Genomic DNA, 7,140 nt, shown 5'->3' with positions numbered 1-7,140 from the left:
ATTAATCTTGCATGGAAAAAGACAGTAGAGAACATCAATATGTTTTTCTTTGACCATATCCAATCCTAATAAGACCATATTATGGGAGGTTTGTGTTAACAGATTTTTGTTTTTACGAAAAATGGATGTCAGATTAGGTCCATACTCTGACTCCAAACACAAGTTGAAAAACAATATATGTATTTGCCAGACCCAGGATTTGAACCTGGGACCCACAACATTATAAGACGACCGTAAACCGCTCAGTCATTGTGGGCGTGATACAATTAGTTGAGTAATAAAAGTAAAACTTCTTGAAAAACAATCTGTGTGAATATTATTGTAAATTTGTATTGCATTATTATATTATATTATGTGTAAGAAATCTGTTTTGATTATTTTGTAGGCATGTATGTAACATTTGACTGCTTTGAATAGTAATAAAATAATTACTGACATAGTAAAATAAAACAAATTTATGTGATATTATAATACTGTATTTATTTATTATAAATGAATATTATATAAATGTAAAACACAAACAATTAAATCATAGGGCTTAATAAATAAGAAATTAACATATAAAGAAACACAGAGATTCAGTCTTAGACAAAAAAAAATAATACATATTCTTAAATAGGAAAGATTCAATGTCAACCATTGTTTATTCAGTCCCATTGGCAATTGGTGTTTTCAACTCTCCCGTCGCTGTAATGGGAACTGTTCTTTCACCGTCAACTTGAAGAGGAATTCGGCGAGGTGCAGTGATGGTCAATACTCCATCAGAAGATAGACTGGAGACCACGTCTTCTGATTTATGGTCATCGGGTAGTGCATATTTCCTTACAAAGTGTCTCGAAACATATCCATGTCCATCTTCTTTGTCTTCATGTTTTGCTTCAACGACTATTTGCTTTCCAACCATCTTCACACTGATTTCTTCTGGGCTGAAATGCTGTACATCCAATGATACTTGAAACTGATCTTTGTCCACTGCTACTCTGATTCCAGGGTCTTGTTGACAGGCAGACCGTGCCAAGGTATTGTGTAGATTCATTTTCCTCTTATTACAATTATGTGAATGTCTTGCCACTCTTGGGCATCCATTGATAGCTGCTATTAAAAATTCAGCAGGATCCACACCCAAGCCAAAATGTTGATCAAACTTTGGTTGATGGTTAAACACGAGTGGAATGAAAGCCATCTTAATTATATGATTCAAGTTTTGTTTGAATAACTATTTTTGGAACACTAGAGATGTTTCTCAGTTTGTATCAAAATTGATTCTGCCAATGAAATATATTTAGGGCGCTTATATAGTACAACGCCATCTAATAACGTATACGGTAAAGCTATAGAATATTCACGAATATTCTAGATGTGAATAACTGACATCTGTGTAGGAATAGTTTAGACGTTTCTAGAAGGCGTATTCAATAGCTGTGCTAGACTGTTCTAGAAATTATTCAATGCAGCAGTATGATTAATGACTTTTTATAAAGTTCATATTTTTATTGATGGAAAGCTCATAATAATATAATATATTTGAATTTATTAGATCTTTTAGTAAGTACCTAGTAAAATTTTCTATATGTGAATTACTGACATCTGTGTAAGAACAGCGTAGACTTTTCTAGAAGACTCGTTAAAAATGACTAACTGTTTAAAACAGTTTTCACTAGATTTTTCTAGAAATTATTCTATTTTAGTATAGGTACCTATTTTTAAATAGATTTTTCTAGAAAAAACATTCATGGACGAAAATCTATAATAATTAATAGTAGGTACTAATAAATAATTCATAATATAGTTTTATGTAATATTTCCATTCATGGATTAAATCATAATAAAATATACCTATATTATTATTAACTGCATTGAACATTAATTGCTAGGTACAACAGAACTTTTTCCAATTTCTAATATTAGTACAGTCAAACTCGGTTATTACGATCTTGGATGTAATGAGGAAACATTCATTGACATTTTGGTTTATGATTTTCTCCATACATTTATTCACTGTTATAACGAGCAACTTATCGGATATACCGAGCTGAAATACAGTTAATGCGTCGATCGTTTAAAAACATTTCGACCCTAAGCAATAAACTTTGATCGGAAATGATGTCGCCGGGGTCGGATTACGTTTATGACACTAGTTAAGTGTCTAAGTACCTACCTAATTGGTGTTTTCGCCGACAATAATGAAAAATTATCCACGCATATGGTTGAAAAATCCACGGTTTGTGAAGTCCGTATGTACCTACCAGCGCTCATTATAACAAACAACTTCTTTTGTAGCTTATGAATGCCATGCTTGTTTCGGGGAATTTAACGATGGTTTTCAGATTTTTTATTTTCGACTTTTTGTGTTATGTGACCGCCCATTTAAAAATACCTATTTTCTGATATAATGAGTAACGCTTGTAATGAGCAAATTCAGTCGGTCCCATCTTCCTCGTAATAACCAAGTTCGACTGTAAATATTTTTATATTTGTAAATTTAGTAAAATAATAATGCTATTTGTATCGAATTTGGATAATTTTAAACATTTTTCATGGTTTTTTAAGGATATAAAGAAGTATTCAATTTAAAGTTGAAAATATTACTCACTCTGGTTATAGATATACAAAATAACTTCTGTATTCATGTCAAACTTGAATAATTGGAAATGTCTATTTGCAAATCAATTATTAAACCCTTTCAACCATTATGTATAATATTGTAAAATACCTAATGATATATATTGGCACTGAAGTTAGGAGTGGCCATCCCCTACATCGTTCACCCTCATAAGACATGCCGAGAGTGTGGAGGTCTATATAAATTTAATCCCGCTCATCTCAGTCACTGTACAGTCCCTGATTAAACCAGTACTGGAGGCCAATCCCTGAATGAAGCATGGTCGAAGTGAGTAGTCATAATGGGATAGTGTGTTCTCTGACGCTTCCGCGGAAGCGTACTGCTTCGCCCTGTGTCCAATAATTCAACCTAATAATTGCCAAAAATCGGGTGTACATTTATGATGCATTTACATGCATTATATTTTTGTCTATGCCCTCATCTGGCGGCTATTTCGCGCGCGCAAAAACTTTTATAAGAACAGATACGTTGGTAAGTCAGATTTTATTTCAGATATACTGTGTCTCTTTTATAAAATAATATGTAGGAATCATACTAAAAGTGTATTTATTTATTCCTTTACAGAATTAACAAAATGTCAATGGCCAATAGGTGTCAGATGGAGCTGTTCGTGGACTTCATGGAAAGTAAGTACATAAAAGTTTTTATTCAATTTGGATATATTGTAAACATATCTCGTATACTCGTAAGAAATGTAGCCTACTAAAATTATGCCAACATGTGGAGTTAACATAGTTCGAGACATAGCCTGTATCATTATTATGACATAATTGTATGGTTAAAAGTGTTTAATTTGTGATGGCGAATTGTGTAATGACCTCGTTTTTTGAGACTAAAAACCAAGTCATAACCTACTGTAACTCAAACCAGCTTAACCGGAATGATATGGAATACTATAAAATTACCCTATTTTCCTTAGTGCATCCTGACCTCGTCGCAAGAAGGCTTACCAGGCAGTTCACCAGCCTCAACATGGGAGGTTGTGGAAAGAACTGTCGGAGCAGTTGAATGCTCTACAGTGGAAAAAGGTGATGTACTATTTATTACTAGTATCGGTAGAAATTATTATTGATTTAAATATATTACACACACACACCACATAAATCCACCATAGGTAGCTATAGATAGCAAGTTCAAGTAAGAAATATGTTTAATAATTAATTCTTCGATTATCAGCTGTTTTCATAAATTAAACCACGTATTTTGAACGCATCCCAAATGTCACTGCCGTGTATCGTTAGTAATATTGTTGAAATTGAAAAATTTTAATTATTATTGTTTACAGGTATGGCAAGACACGAGGCTCAACACATGGGCCAAAATGGCCAAAATCCTTATCTCCCAGAGGAAGACGGGAGGCGGCCTGCCCTCTAGAATCTGACTGTCCGCTCTCCAGGAGCGAATTATGACTCTAATCCAGCCAACTACAGTTACTGCGGAGCAAGGTAGACAGGGCAGTTTCCCTGGGGTAGGTCATTCATAAAATTCTATATTGATTAACAGTATAAAAGGATTCACCCGTCGCATGTTTACTTATGATAACATTTAATTCTCAGATACCTCAGGAAATTCTGGATTCCATCGTTGGCCCAACATCGGTACCCCAACGGTGCATCAACTACTCCGGCAACAGCATGGAGGTGGCACTCACCGCAACCCCTACTACTGGACTAGTCGTAACATATTCAGAATTCTTGTGTGTTATTATAATAAGTGTCTTGAAAATTTGCAAATTTTATGTAAACCTATATTAAATTTCATATTTTGTGCGTATAATTAGTCTATATAATATTTCTAAGGAATTGTTTAATGAATGTTTATGTGTGCCAGCATAGTGTATTTTGTTTGATATTATAATAAGTATCTTGAAAATTGCAAATTTTATGTAAAACTATATTAAATTTAATGATTTTGTGCTATTGATTGTATGATCGGTGTATATAAATCATTTTTTGAGACAGGATGAAATAAAATAAATTTTATTTTTATAGTGTAGGAATACACGTGGGTACAATTACTGTAGTGTTGTTGGTTTAGAAAAACAAAACTTTTCCAGGATTTTATCTCACATATGGTGATGCCTCATTGTATTTATTTATGTAATGTGTACCCAATTGTTATACCTACTTTCATTTCTATTCATGCCAGCTTAGGTAAGACACCCAGGTACCTTCATAATATTATTTTTTATTGTTAATGAAGATTTTTTTGAAAGACTGAATAAATTTTAAACTATTATCTTGTTTTATTTAAATCCCAACGTCAATAAATTGCTCTTTATCAAACACAAATATTCGGTTCGCAAAAATATATTATTAACTGTATTTAAATTGAATATCAGTATGTAAGAAAATAAACCACATATTATTCTGAAAATAATAGAATCACAGTTGTATTAAAATAAAAAAGAAAACAGTAGTATTAAGTGTCCTAGCTACACCATATTTATAAATAATAATTCATAATAATAATAAAACACTATAATGTTTTATTTTGGTTGCAGTCAAACTGGCGATACCATTATATTTTTGTATATCTACCTACCTACATCTGTTTCAAATATTACAAGAAATAATTAGGTACTTAATTGAGTTTTGGACTTGAAAAAATACTATTTCGACCATTTACTGATTATGTAGTTCATGGCCCCCACATCCTCAGGCCCCCCTACCTATCGCTAAGAATAAAGGCAGTGTGACAGTAAACACTCTAAAGTAGCGTAGTCAAAATGGTGTATGCGGTAAAATTAATGTGTATATTTAGTGTTTTATTGTACCTATATTATACATACATTTGAATTATGGAGATGTTGAGTATAAAAAATTTAAAATATATCGTACAAACACATAATTGTAATAATAATATTACTGAAGGACAATAGCGCCGCAGGCGACTTTTTTAGTGTTAAGCAAATCTGTGGTGTGTTTATCTCACTTATCAGGTCGATTCGCCTCGCCGGGCCCCTCCTGAGCCACGACCCACAGGCTAGAGCCCTGTCAGCCCCCCCTTGTGGGGGCCATGATTGTAGTTATTACCCAATTATAAATATTTCTCAGTATTCTGTCCGTTAATTATTATAGCTGCTCGATGACATTGAGCTACTTTACAATCTGCTTTTTGATGTTCGGCTATTTTCGGCCAGTACACGAGTGTCTAAGGGAAACAGCCCGTATTGCACGTAGAAAATGGTCAAAGTTACTTTCAATATGAATAAATTATTAAACTACTGTTCACAACAAGATCTCGGCGATAACAGATAATCGCGTGTAGAAGATTTTTTGTGTTGTCATTTTTGGAGAAACCCAATCTGGCAAAATTAGGTTTTTAATTTATAACAATTCTATTCTCAGTAATTCACTTAGAAGCCTAAATTCGATAATTAACAATAGAAAAATAAATTAAAACAATTTCACCTCCTAATTATTAGTATTATGATAGTTATGTTAATTAATACTAGGTAATTATTGAGTTTGGAAGGAATAAATAATCATTAAACCCACATTAACTGATTATATTACTGCATGTATTTTTTAATTAAATAATTAGGAGAACACAAATAATTATGACTTATTACGTAGAAGTGAACAGTATACTACATATACGCCATATAATAATATCGATAACCCAATCACATTTTTTATAATATTCGAATAACGTCTGTTAATTGGTATTTTTAGTAAAGTTGTTATAAAAACGTACACTGTGAAAATCATTTTAAATCAAAATATATATCTACCTATCATGTAGGTAGGTACTTACTGTTTTTTGATCACTTTTAAAATTTTAATATTCGGTCACATTAATCAATATTAACTTCTCGTGCTTGCTTTGTAAAGGTTTTTTGTAATACCTACCCCGATCGAGATGGGGTATTCATTGTAAAACTGTAAATGCATACATAACAGACTTTCACACACAGACGCAGTGTTTACACACCTACTATATGCGCACGAAAGTAAAAAATATGCTTCTGCGCAGACGGCGAGTTTAAAAGCGGGCGAGTCAGCTAATGCGATAGTGATGACGACACACAAAACTTTCCACTCGTCTCGCTCAGAAGCCAACAAGCTAGCGAGTTGAAGCCACGTGTTGTTATTTGCTAATCTTTTCTCGGTGTTCTTGCGCTAAAAATGAAGTGAAACATACATAATATTGTGGAATTTCTTAACATCTACCATCAGTACCCTGTGCTATGGAATTTGAAAGACAAAGACTATTGCAACACAAAATTTAAAGAAGAAATTTTCAACTGTCTTTTTAGTGAACTTAATGATAAGCAGTTAATTGGGGGAATGGATGTGAAGCAATTGAAGGCTAAAATTAAATCCATTAAAGATGTGTATAGACAGGAATTAAACAAAATTGAAAAAAGTAAGAACAGTGGCTGTAGTACCAAGGACATCTATTCGCCAAAGCTGGCATGGTTTAACGAAGCAAATTATTTGACAGAGGTTTTGGCTAATAGAAACATTAAATCAAATTTGGTGAGTAAAGTATTATATTCATTTTAATGTATA

At 32.7% G+C, this 7,140-nt stretch overlaps 1 pseudogene; it reads right to left on the bottom strand.

Annotated features, from left to right (window-relative positions):
* Positions 1-191: 191 nt before the first annotated feature.
* On the bottom strand, positions 192-1,258 carry LOC147074443 (protein lethal(2)essential for life pseudogene; annotated as a pseudogene).
* Positions 1,259-7,140: the final 5,882 nt, after the last annotated feature.

This window comes from Rhyacophila brunnea, unplaced genomic scaffold (genome assembly GCF_057557595.1).
Source record: "Rhyacophila brunnea isolate RB1 unplaced genomic scaffold, BYU_Rbru_1.0 scaffold_16, whole genome shotgun sequence".
Taxonomy (NCBI): Eukaryota; Metazoa; Arthropoda; class Insecta; order Trichoptera; family Rhyacophilidae; genus Rhyacophila; species Rhyacophila brunnea.
This window is presented reverse-complemented; position numbering and strand designations above follow the sequence as displayed.